General features: G+C 46.8%; 1 protein-coding gene across 2 annotated transcripts in view; it reads left to right on the forward strand.

Annotated features, from left to right (window-relative positions):
- The window catches only part of FBN1 (fibrillin 1), a 713,526-nt gene that overhangs the window by 488,378 nt on the left and 211,815 nt on the right, over positions 1-13,333 (forward strand). The gene's annotated exons all lie outside the window — the stretch shown is intronic.

Raw genomic sequence — 13,333 nt, forward strand, 5'->3', positions numbered from 1 at the left:
TGAGGTTACGAATGTACTTCAACCATGGGATATTTGTGGTCTGGTCTAAGCCCAACGAGTCTCCGATGATTTCCCTGTTTAGAATTAGATCTGTTGAGGTCCATACTCTGTGCCATAGCAATAAGGGTTGCATACTAATTAAGTCACTTATGTGTCGTACCCCCAGCTCGGAATGAAGATTAAAAACAGATGTGCCTTGAGGAGTGGCTAAAACAAACCTTAAAAATGCATTTTCTACCCTTTGAATGGGTGATGTATCACAGACTCCCCATACGCCTGCTCCATATACAGCTACACTGATACACTTAGCCTTATATATTTTCAATAGGATTTCCGGTGGCCTTTTGCCCATCTTGTAGCGAATAGCATTAATGTTGCTGTTGCTCTTCTAAACATCAGTGTCCTATTGTTTATAGCTGGTCCCCAGGATCCTGACTCCTCTAAGACAACCCCTAGGTATGGAAATATTTTGATAGCTGGGATTTTCTCGCACGCAGCAAACAGGGGACAAGATCTCTTTTTGCCTCGCCCACAGGACATAACGAATGTTTTTTCACATTAAGTTTCAGGCCCTTATTATCCATAAAATTTAGGTAGGTATCAAGTGCTTATTATTGAACAAAAGAGGGGAGTTTTATTTTGTGAGAAGGCGGTTTTTCACTCCTAGTGAGTGATAGGTCCAAACACAGCAGAAACCCTCGTCCGTAGAGTAATCACAAAAGGGGCTGTGTTGTTCCTACCGTTACGTGGATTGTACAAAGTCCCTAGAACTTGTTGGATGTTGTAGAGTCTCGTGGAGTTCTACTGTTGGGCATCCATTTTGTTGGATGTAATGCCCTCACACACCCTTTCAGGTGTCATGCTTCATCATTTGGGCTTTGCTCCTCGTTGGGTCGGCGGTGCAATACCCAACGGGCAACACCTCAAAGAGGGGCTCTTTGGCGGAGATCTTTTATCCAACTGCCGTGTAGATAAAGTGCGGGCGGGGGGCCAGGAATGCGTAGACCTTTGTAAGTGATCTAAAATAAAGCTGGGGGTACCGGGAATGACTTTATTCTGGGGGTCCCCTGCTCTAATTAAAATGAAACTAACTAGTACTCTCTGGGATATTATGTTCCCGGCTTGCGAGTCACAAATTAGTGTGTCTTGTAGTTGGTGGACATGTTTCTCGCTATGATGCAAGTAGCTAGCGATTCTTCAGGACCTACAATTGGAACTGACCATTCTAGTCAACTGTCTACGTCAACGAGAGTTATATAAAATTAAGCTCCTATCAATGTGAAAGTGTGCAGAAAAAATTGTGTTTCCTGCTTGATACCTGTGTTGGGCTGCTTCTACCTAATAGGGCAAAGAGACAGACAACAACAGTTTTCTGGCGGGTGTAACAGCGTGGAACCCAATGTATGGTTGTTTCTCCCGTGTTATTTTCTCATGCACCTACCCCTCGCCGCCGGAACTGGGTGGTATCAAGTGCTGTCTGTAAGCCGAGTTGGGTCCTCGCCATTAGAACGGCGTCATCGGCATATAATAGTGAAACTATCTGTTTGTTTTTAGCCTGCGGTGAGTCTCCTACACTGGCGACCAATTCCTGTTCCATATCATTGGTGTATAGAGAGAAAAGGAAGGGGGGAAGGACGCAACCTTGTCTTACACCCTTTCTTACATGAAAGGGCTTGGTACACTCTCCTTTTGTGCCGAATCTCACCTTGGCCGTTTAGTCCACGTACAGTTTTTTTAGGAATCGAGTTAGTGTCTGATCTACCATTAAATCTGATAAAATCTGCCATAGTTGTTCATGAATTACGCTGTCAAAACCGCGGTAAGGTCTACAGAAACTGCAAACAGTTTACAGTTCTTGGCCTGAGTATATTTTCCATGTAATGTGGAAAAATTTAGCACCTGTTCTATCGTGCCCCGTCCCTCCCTGAACCCATATTGGACCGGGCTTAAGACATTATTGTCTTCTGCCCAGAGTTGAAGGCGGTTCAAAATGACCCTGCCTGCAACTTTCATAAGTGAGTCGAGCAGGGATATGGGGCGGTAGCAGGCAGGGTTGTCTCGATCCCCTTTTTAGGGCTCGGCCTCCGCCCACGAAGGGGGTGGAGCTTCGAGCTCCTAATGCTAAAGAAGAAAGAAAGGATCTCTAGGGGTCTGAACAGACACATTCCTTAGTGTATTTTGTCATCTGCCTAGTGATTCGTCTTCGCTGTGCTGTGTATGTAGTAGCGTTGCCGTGATAGGATGTAAGTAATTTACGCGTGCCCGATGTGGCATATTGGGTGCGAGAACGAGCAGGCAGAGTGATTAATCTTAATTACGAGCTGTCAGAGTGCCCGTGTAATGCAATCCAGATGGTGCGAGCGCGTACACCATTGCATGCAACAGAACAGTGACACGGTAATCTTGCCCTTTATCTTTGGGCCGCCCCCCCCCACTTCCTCCTTTTCAAATTCCTTTCGAGCTGAGCGGAGCCTGCGACTACGGACTGGGAGCCTGAGCTGCTCCTCCCGGCCCCAGCCCCTCCTCTCCTGTGAACTCTGCAGTCTGCAGATTGCACCGGCGGCCGTCCCCAGCAACTTTAAAGGTGAGTGTTGTGTCCTCATGTAACGTAACTGGTGCTCTGTAAAGCGCTCTGATACCCGATTCGGGTCAAGTTTGCGCTATATAAAACTCGCCAAAAAAAAAAACGGACCTCAGTGATTTCTTGTTTATATTGAAATACACAGTGTTCAGCGTTGGGTTTTCTCAGATGCACTGGGATCCTTTCCAGCCGTTTGCTCTTCATTTCTCGGGCCTCCTCCCGCCTCACACATCGGTCCTTTGTGACCTCTGACCAGAGCCTGATTTACCTCTGCTGCTAATTAACTGTAAAGCAATGGCCCTCAGCCATCCATTGAGAGATAAGCTTTGGCCGGTGAAAGGGATAATCTTGCACGTCCTCTTATTAAAGACTGCCCTGCTTATGTCCAATTTATTACGCACGAAATACCTTCCAGCACCGGGAGGTAGGCACTGCGCAGGCCACCGAGGCCACGGTGAGAGGCATAACCCGCCCCCTATTTCGACTGACAGTTGTGATGGCAAGTTCAGGTCTCTCAATTGCACCCTGAAGAGTAGGCTCTCCAGCTGGACACCACGAGGACCAGGAGGCACCGATCCTGTAGGGCTGCCCTGCCTATCATTCGTCTAAGGTCGATAACATGACGCTCGTTGAGATAGGTAACAAGAAACTCCATTGCACAGCGCCAAGATAAATAATGTAATACTTGGGGCAGCCTCCGACATGGCCGGAAGGCGGAAGGGTTGCTAGCGGCCTCCGTAGTAAAAAAGCACAAGACAAATTCAAGACTAGGCAGCCTTGGTGTTGGGCTTGCGGATATTTAAATGCAACAGCCCCTAGTTTCTCAGTAGCGCTTTGGGTACTCTCTTGCAAATGAAACTCTCGGTGGAGTTAAACAAGAGGGAGACATGCTACTGTTGAAAGAATAATAAGCTTTTCAGTTCAAGAACTTACATTAAAGGATACGAAGTTCCCTTTCTTTGAGAACGGGATAAAGCATAGGGCCCGCGATTGAATTTAGACCTAAAAAATGGAGGGCATTCAATTAACTGTGGCCTTGTTTATCTAAGTGGCGCTTTATACCGATAGCCGGGTTTGAAGCACTTTATAAGGGAGTAATCCTTTCTCTCGTTACTCAGCCCCGGTGCTAATTACGGAGAGGCTTGTGACGGTGCCACACATTTCCGATTACACGGGATACGGAGGCGGAGAGTAGGCCGCACAAATGGGTTTTGAAAACCACAAGATGCTCCCCGCATGCCGCTTTTATAGCGGAGAGGAGGTGGCCTAACGGCTAGGGCGCTCGACCTCGGACCGAGAGGACCCGGGTTCGAGTCTCGGTCACACGACCCTAAGCAGAAATTGAGGGAAACTACAGAAATCGGGGGAAACGATCCAATTTTGCGTTCTTTCGCGTTCCACTTTCTTCGTATTGCGCACATGCTTACTGTCTCACGGGCTGCCTGATAAGATAATTGTTTTGCACAGGGGAACGACTTTGCTTTTAGGAGGCCTCTGCGATTCTGTATCTCAGCAAAAGAGTAACCCTTACCTCACACCATGTACAAAAAGTGCCACTGGTGATTCTGAAGAGGCAGAAATACTTGGCTGGTACCTCAGAAGTGGCTTAAAACCCTTGTGGAATGTTCGACTTCTCATAGTATTCTATGCAAGTGTAGTGCTGGTTATCTATACCCGTGACCGTGTAAGTGGAGCATCATTTACACATATGCTGGACAGTACGAATGTCCATACATTAAGGCTGAATCTTCGCAATGGTGCAGAGTAGTGAGTGCAGAGTGCAGAGTAGTGAGTGCAGAGTGCAGAGTAGTGAGTGCAGAGTAGTGAGTGCAGAGTGCAGAGTGCAGAGTAGTGAGTGCAGAGTGGTGAGTGCAGAGTGCAGAGTGCAGAGTAGTGAGTGCAGAGTGCAGAGTAGTGAGTGCAGAGTGCAGAGTAGTGAGTGCAGAGTAGTGAATGCAGAGTGCAGAGTAGTGAGTGCAGAGTGCAGAGTAGTGAGTGCAGAGTAGTGAGTGCAGAGTGCAGAGTGCAGAGTGCAGAGTAGTGAGTGCAGAGTGCAGAGTAGTGAGTGCAGAGTGCAGAGTAGTGAGTGCAGAGTGCAGAGTGCAGAGTAGTGAGTGCAGAGTGCAGAGTAGTGAGTGCAGAGTGCAGAGTGCAGAGTAGTGAGTGCAGAGTGCAGAGTAGTGAGTGCAGAGTAGTGAGTGCAGAGTGCAGAGTGCAGAGTAGTGAGTGCAGAGTAGTGAGTGCAGAGTGCAGAGTGCAGAGTAGTGAGTGCAGAGTGCAGAGTGCAGAGTAGTGAGTGCAGAGTGCAGAGTGCAGAGTAGTGAGTGCAGAGTAGTGAGTGCAGAGTGCAGAGTGCAGAGTAGTGAGTGCAGAGTGCAGAGTAGTGAGTGCAGAGTGCAGAGTAGTGAGTGCAGAGTGCAGAGTGCAGAGTAGTGAGTGCAGAGTAGTGAGTGCAGAGTGCAGAGTAGTGAGTGCAGAGTAGTGAGTGCAGAGTGCAGAGTGCAGAGTAGTGAGTGCAGAGTGCAGAGTAGTGAGTGCAGAGTGCAGAGTAGTGAGTGCAGAGTGCAGAGTGCAGAGTAGTGAGTGCAGAGTGCAGAGTAGTGAGTGCAGAGTGCAGAGTGCAGAGTAGTGAGTGCAGAGTGCAGAGTAGTGAGTGCAGAGTGCAGAGTAGTGAGTGCAGAGTGCAGAGTGCAGAGTAGTGAGTGCAGAGTGCAGAGTGCAGAGTGCAGAGTAGTGAGTGCAGAGTAGTGAGTGCAGAGTAGTGAGTGCAGAGTGCAGAGTGCAGAGTAGTGAGTGCAGAGTGCAGAGTAGTGAGTGCAGAGTGCAGAGTGCAGAGTAGTGAGTGCAGAGTGCAGAGTGCAGAGTAGTGAGTGCAGAGTGCAGAGTAGTGAGTGCAGAGTGCAGAGTGCAGAGTAGTGAGTGCAGAGTGCAGAGTAGTGAGTGCAGAGTGCAGAGTGCAGAGTGCAGAGTAGTGAGTGCAGAGTGCAGAGTGCAGAGTAGTGAGTGCAGAGTGCAGAGTAGTGAGTGCAGAGTGCAGAGTAGTGAGTGCAGAGTAGTGAGTGCAGAGTGCAGAGTGCAGAGTAGTGAGTGCAGAGTAGTTAGTGCAGAGTGCAGAGTGCAGAGTAGTGAGTGCAGAGTGCAGAGTAGTGAGTGCAGAGTAGTGAGTGCAGAGTAGTGAGTGCAGAGTGCAGAGTGCAGAGTAGTGAGTGCAGAGTGCAGAGTAGTGAGTGCAGAGTAGTGAGTGCAGAGTGCAGAGTGCAGAGTAGTGAGTGCAGAGTGCAGAGTGCAGAGTAGTGAGTGCAGAGTGCAGAGTAGTGAGTGCAGAGTGCAGAGTGCAGAGTAGTGAGTGCAGAGTAGTGAGTGCAGAGTGCAGAGCGCAGAGTAGTGAGTGCAGAGTGCAGAGTAGTGAGTGCAGAGTGCATAGTGAGTGCAGAGTGCAGAGTGCAGAGTAGTGAGTGCAGAGTGCAGAGTAGTGAGTGCAGAGTGAAGAGTAGTGAGTGCAGAGTAGTGAGTGCAGAGTAGTGAGTGCAGAGTAGTGAGTGCAGAGTGCAGAGTGCAGAGTAGTGAGTGCAGAGTAGTGAGTGCAGAGTGCAGAGTAGTGAGTGCAGAGTGCAGAGTGCAGAGTAGTGAGTGCAGAGTGCAGAGTAGTGAGTGCAGAGTAGTGAGTGCAGAGTAGTGAGTGCAGAGTAGTGAGTGCAGAGTGCAGAGTGCAGAGTAGTGAGTGCAGAGTGCAGAGTAGTGAGTGCAGAGTGCAGAGTAGTGAGTGCAGAGTGCAGAGTGCAGAGTAGTGAGTGCAGAGTGCAGAGTAGTGAGTGCAGAGTAGTGAGTGCAGAGTGCAGAGTGCAGAGTAGTGAGTGCAGAGTGCAGAGTAGTGAGTGCAGAGTGCAGAGTAGTGAGTGCAGAGTAGTGAGTGCAGAGTAGTGAGTGCAGAGTAGTGAGTGCAGAGTACAGAGTGCAGAGTAGTGAGTGCAGAGTAGTGAGTGCAGAGTGCAGAGTAGTGAGTGCAGAGTGCAGAGTGCAGAGTGCAGAGTAGTGAGTGCAGAGTGCAGAGTGCAGAGTAGTGAGTGCAGAGTGCAGAGTAGTGAGTGCAGAGTGCAGAGTAGTAAGTGCAGAGTGCAGAGTAGTGAGTGCAGAGTGCAGAGTAGTGAGTGCGCAGAGTAGTGAGTGCGCAGAGCAGTGAGTGCGCAGAGCAGTGAGTGCGCAGAGCAGTGAGTGCGCAGAGCAGTGAGTGCGCAGAGCAGTGAGTGCTGTTATTTATGATTTAAGGGAAAAAAAAGAAATGTCATGAGCAATGCCAATAGCTCTACTTTTAATGATGCCGAGACCATTGCATTGTAAATGCTTGTTTAAAAATGGGGATGATTATCGACTCAGACCAGGATTTGATGAAACCCTTCTCGAAGCTTGCTTCAAGGACTCGGGTTAATAGAGGGGACCAGAGCTCAATTGAGTGTTTATATAGATCGATCGGAATTAACTATGTCTATGCACTTGTAAAATTGAGCATATTTTCCTGAGCCACACTTGTTTTGCAACATATTTGTATTGATTTTAACAACAAAGATTATGGCGCTTCAGCGGTTCCTTTCCACCGTTCCAAACAGTCATCATCATAATCATCAGCTTATCTGTACACAGTGAACAAATAACATTATCATGCTACCTTATAGAATACTACCTTATAGAACACTCATCAGTACCTTTATGCATTGCCTCTGTGGCACTCAAACCCTAAGGTAATCCTCTGGGGCTAGGGAGCAAGGAGGCATCTAGTGAAGTAGGATGAACCTCAGTAAATGCGGGGGCAGGCCGGGACATGGCGCATTCGATGTTCCAGGACTACCCTCAGGCTCTGCACAACCTACCAGGGGAGTTCACCCAGCTCAACTGCTGGTCTTATTTCAACGATGTCATCCCATGCTCTGGACAAATCTGTATTTCTCAGTCCCCTCTTCACTTCCCTATGTAGGATCGCCCCCTCTGCTTCAGCCCACTGCTTCAACTCTTCGATCACAGGAGCCAAGTTGTGACTTGCTTAGCCTTTGGTTTAGCATCGAGCCCCAACAAACACACTTTGAAAGACCCAAGTATGTCACCTTCAATGTATTTATGACCTTTGCCAATATCCTGTTAGAGCAGCGGAATCCCATACTATAAGATAAAATGCTGCATATGGGTCAGCGGTTCTGGAACATTTAGCTTCACCTCTGAATAAACCCTATTGATTTGTTTCGGTGTTATAAACACACGATGCACATAATATAACTGGATAAATTGACAATATCCATTCCTAGAGATTTTTGGGATATCTCTAAGCGCTCTACCCTATTCTTCTTCATCGATAGCTGACCGATGTCTCCTGCCCAGGTTTCCCTTAGTGAACCTAGCATCTACTGAGCATTTGGTCTGGTGCAGTAATTCTTGGTACATTAATGTTACTGCCTTAGTTTTCCAACTGGTGGTGCATATTACTTTCAATCACCGATGTTCGGGTGGTTTATTGCCCTCCAGCTTCCACATCTTTTGTATAATCTCATCTAGCAGTGGCAGAGATCAAGAACAGCCCATCCTCCCTTTGCTTCCTCCTGTAGGCTTAAGCAGAATGTCTAATATGTTTGTGAGCTGGGGCAGCTGTTCTGCAACCTCTCTGCCACCCAGCGCAAGACCCAGTGCATCTGTACCACCAGTTAATACAACTCAGAATCTGAAGCTGCCAACCCTCCCTCCTGCTTTGGGAGCTGCAAGTTTGATAGGGCTACTGTACGTCTGCCTGTCCCCAACGTCAGGTTCACCAACAAATCATCCACTTCCCGAAATAGGCCCTTTGTGATACACATAGCACCAATGAAATGCAACAAGCAGGACAGGGACACCATTTTCACCAAAGCAATTTAGCCAGCTACAAACAGGGGTAGTATCTTCCAAAAGTGGAACTATGCCTCATGGCAGTTACTGCTGGCCTAATATTCCTGTCTAACAGGCAAGCCTCAGATCTGTGGATTGTACCCAAAGGTATTTTATGTTAATTAGTTCCCATTTCAGCCCTTGTGCAAGGACCAGAGTCTACTTGCTTGACCAGTTCTGCCTAACTGTGAATATTTGGATTTATTCCAGTTCACCTTGAGTCCTCATACCAACTCAAATTCCCTCAAAACTCTAATTGCACCTTCCACTCCTTGCTGCCCATCCCATGAACAGAGAGAGGAGAATGTCATCTGTTTACAAGGTGAGGAGATAGGTTGTTTCCCCTGCCGTAATACTACTTTATGCCTATCTATGCCTGATTGCACATGAAAGGGGCCTCTCTACCACCACAATAATAGTGATGATCGTGGGCAACCCTGTCAACCACCCTGCTTTAACCCATATCCTCTAGATGTGACCTGCCTTGTTCTTACCCCAGATGATTTTGGGCCTGTATACAGCAGCTGAGTTTAAGCCGTATATTCAGCCTCCAGCCCCATCATTTCCAAAACTGGATAAAGGAAATCCCCTCTCAGTGAATCAAAGGCTTTTTCAATATCAATAGATACAGTTATAGCTGCAGGGTGTCTTTCACTAGGCGACTCCAAGCACTGAATCAACCACCTAATATTTAGGGCAGTACTCTGCCCCAGGATGAACCCAGTTTGGTCACTACATATTAATGTAGATATATGTGGTAGGGGTCTGTCCGCCAGTACCTTGCTCAGCACCTTAAACTCTGTATTGAGCATTGATAAAGGCTACTATGAAGACAGCTCCAGAGCGTCTTTTCCTTGCTTGGGAAGAGGCACAATGATAGCCTCAAATGTGGTTGGTGGCAGACTATGTTCCTGTCTTGCTAAGTTATATACCTCCATTAGCACAGATGCTAATAGGTCTATGCATGCAGCATGGAATTCAATGGGCAACCCATCAGAGCCGGCTACTTTTCCCCTGGCTATTTACATTACTACCTTCCTTACTTCCCCTTCAGTGATGTCTTTGCTCAATGTTTCACTGTCATATCACTGTAAGGCATATATCTGCACTTCCGCTATTTAATTCTGCATCAGCTGCAGCTCCACTCCCTTGGAGGCCTTATATGCAATCACATAATAATACACAAAGGACTCATTGAAGTTAGTTTGGGAGGTTATACCTGACTCTGAGCATTCTGAAGTTCTATAATAGGCGATCCCCTTTTATGTGGATTGGGCAGGCATGCCAGGAGCCTACTCACCTTGTCCAGTTCATTCTGGGCCTTCACTGTGTACTCTCTGCAATCAAAACTCCTGAGACGTTCAGTAAGCTGCACCCATTTTTCCTGCTCTGCCAGTAATGTTTCTTTAAGCTCCAGGTGTTCTTGCCTTCTTTTGTCCAATTCCCCAAGGAGTTGCTCCTGCTTGTCGACTTCCCATGTTCACACAGTGACCTCTAATAACCACCTTGAAGGAATCCCATTCCACTAATTTAGATGAGTCAAAGCCCAGAATCTTCTATTGTTTGGCTACGCTGTTGAGCCCCCTTACATTCTATGTGATTATATTTTCAACTTTCTGCTGGTTCAAGCCATTTGTGTCTTATTGAGTGGGCATCTAAACCTACAAGTTTCCTGCTCCCTACATGCCTAATATCTCCCAACTACAGCGACCTTGCCCTCCCTGGCCATGTGGTCATAATAACTTTGTACAGTGACTGTATCACCCCCTGATCGCGTACCTCAATAAACTGTTTCCCAAATCATGTCTCCCTGGACTGTAGAGCAATGGCCCTCTCTTCAAACCTGTAAAACAGAACATAGTCATTCCACTACCCCACCAGCCCGACCAGGCTTTCAACGTCTACAAAAAATGGGGGTAAGTGTGATCCATTGTCCTATAATGTCCTCCGGAACCACCAGACCCAAATCATGTACACCAATACACAGCAAAGCAGAGAATCTTGTACCCCATCTTTGCATTGGGACGGTAGCCCCACTCCAATCTGGGTTTCATTTTCAAGTAACATAATCAGCCGTCCCTGGGGCCACCTTTAGAATCCTGTGAATTGTTACTATTCAGACCTGGAGTTTGAGGATTAATTCTCCCCAGTTGTACCCACTTCATTGGACAGTTGTGACACGTGCTGCGATTACTGCCCGGGCCCACTGGAATTGCTACCACCATCTACAATTCTCCACCTCCATTTTTAAATTCCTGCACAGAGTAGAACCTTTGGGAGAAGGACAGACACACACAGTGGATGAACTGTAATTAGAGTGGGAGTATTCAGTCTAGACTGGTACTTCAGGTATTTGGCTGGATTGCTTCTCCAGAGCTTTTGATGTTAGCTCTCAGCCTACTCTTAGGAACAGTACAGGATGGGCTTGCTGGGGTCCCTGAAGAAAAGTGTCCCCCTCGGACTTCTGTTGCTTGGTTCTGGTTGTTGCTGACCTAGGAGTGGGTACTACAGGCTCCTGCTGAACAGATAGAAACCTGCTAGTGACAGGAGGTGTAGGCCGAGAGAGTGATTTTCTTAGAAGACCATAGGATGCTGCTGCAAGTAGACTCTAGCTTATAAGACTGCCAAGGACTATCTAGGAGGTCAGGTCCAGGTGCTTAAATCATGCTGCTGCTAAGAAGGAAGAAACAAAAGTGCCAAGGGCTGTGAAGAATAATCCAAAAGAAATAAGAAGGGTCATCAAATATCTGAAGGCGGTGAGGCCTGCAAGAAATCTCCTGGTGAGTGAAGCGCACCACCAAGTGCCAAAATATAACCAAGCCCCATTTAAGTTGAGCAAGCAGGCACAAGATAGTCATAAAGATGGCTAGTCAGAAAAAGTTGAAGTATTAATGTGTGCCATGCTGAGATGCTAGAATTGGGCACACTGAGGCTTGGTGCCACCCGTTTATAGATAAATCCCCTGGAGTCTGTGCAACCAGTAGTGCTTTTGTGTTATTTCTTTCTAATAATCCATGAGAGGTGGGGGATCCCAGGTACAAGCCCCTGCAGATGGTGGATGGACTGATGGAAGAGGTTGCTGTCCACAGGGCAGCATCCTAGCCCGAGGAGCATAGCTTGTCCTCTTAGGGGTTTCCAAGGACCATCATTGAGGATCATATCAATATACGTTTCCCATTTCCTATACCCATTTGTGGGGAAAGTGGAGAGAAGAGCAGCCGATGTCCCCACCCAGCGCAGAGGAATGTGCGCTTGAGTATGGGAGACAGCAAGAGTGAGTGGGTCCTACAGCCTGCTGTATGGTCTGAGGAAGCACTGATGCAAAGACAGGGGTGCCCACTGAAAGTAATTCTGTGCCAGTGGGCGCATGAACTGTTAAAAAAAACAAGCATTCGAGAACCCAATAGGTATCGCATGTTAGATTATATTTTCTCGGCCAATTGTTTTAATCTAGATTTTCTTCCTCAAAGCAATAAACATTGTTTAATAGGGACTATTTAAACCAATACCTCATGTTTTGGCACACTTTTATAAGTGTCTAGTCCCTTCTTGTTTTACAGATCCTTCTTATTCATACTTATACATGTTAATTATACATGAAGGCTTGGAATGTTCAAGCATTTCCATAATCAAAAGTGAAACACCGAGTTACCCAAAGGAAATAATGTTATTTTTATAAGTAGAACACAAACATACAAATTGAGGTCATTGCGGTATTATCTTGAAAAGATTGCAGTGTCCTGTAAGTGTCCAAACAGCGAGACTCCTAAATGCAAAGATAGGGTTTAGACTTGAGGTCAAGTTGGAGTTACCATTTTGAAACTCAAAATATGTGTCCCTATCGCACACCCCTATCTCTTTGCGAAGTAGTTGTACCACAAGGGGTGATCGAAGTGTATTGTAAAGAGCCATCTTTTCCTTCATAGTGCTACTGTATATTAAGAACTGTTCTTGTGTTTTGGTGCTGTAATGTTTGCAGGACAGGAAAGTATATTATGACAGTGCCTTGTAACACAGGCGGTGGGCTCCATTGAGAGGAAGTTTGTTGTTTTGACTGCTTCAGCCTCACGCATCTGCAGCCTCCCTTTCCTGCAGTTGGTACAGACCTGAGATGGCATCCATGCTGCTCGTATTCATCCTACCATTAGCTCTGCAGCCTGGCTCACAGCGGCCAGACATGAACAGCAGCATCGATGAAGGGAGCCCACGAGGGGCCAAGGAGAGCCATGCCTGCAGTAGTGGCAAAGCTGGCAATACACCCCTAGTGTCTACCATGGGAGGTGACTGACAGCACATCAGAAAGCCCTGCTGCGTTCATGAGTGGAAGTAGCAGAGAGGAGGCAGAAACCAGTTTCTTTCTCTCACCAAACAATCCTTAATAAAAAGTAACAAAATGGAAGCAAAGGGGCTTCAAACAGGTCGGCCATTATTCTGAAACCATGCTCACAGAGTGAAAGACTAATGATGGACTGCTTTAAGTTCTCTTACCATTATTGCGGCCTCCTTCGTTTTTTAGATCTTTTGGTAAGTAGAAATGCACAGCAGAAAGTTGTGTGATAATTTTGCAATCTCGGAGGCCATTTTGAAATAGTATTCTTTTACGATGAAAAGGGCCATTGGTCCTTCTTTAAGAAAATACATGTTTAGAAAGTCCATCAAATCGGGGCCAGCGACAGCTGCAAGAAACGGGCTGAAGAGTGCCTTTTATTAAAATTAAGTTTTACCATTAGAAATATTTTTCCATCAACTGTCCCCCATAATCCATAGGTATACATTTAAATATGACATGAATTAAATAGCTTCAAGATTACAAGTTTCTATGGATGGTTTAAATGCTTAAAAGATTGC

The sequence above is a fragment of the Lissotriton helveticus genome, chromosome 3_2, assembly GCF_964261635.1.
Source record: "Lissotriton helveticus chromosome 3_2, aLisHel1.1, whole genome shotgun sequence".
Lineage (NCBI taxonomy): Eukaryota > Metazoa > Chordata > Amphibia > Caudata > Salamandridae > Lissotriton > Lissotriton helveticus.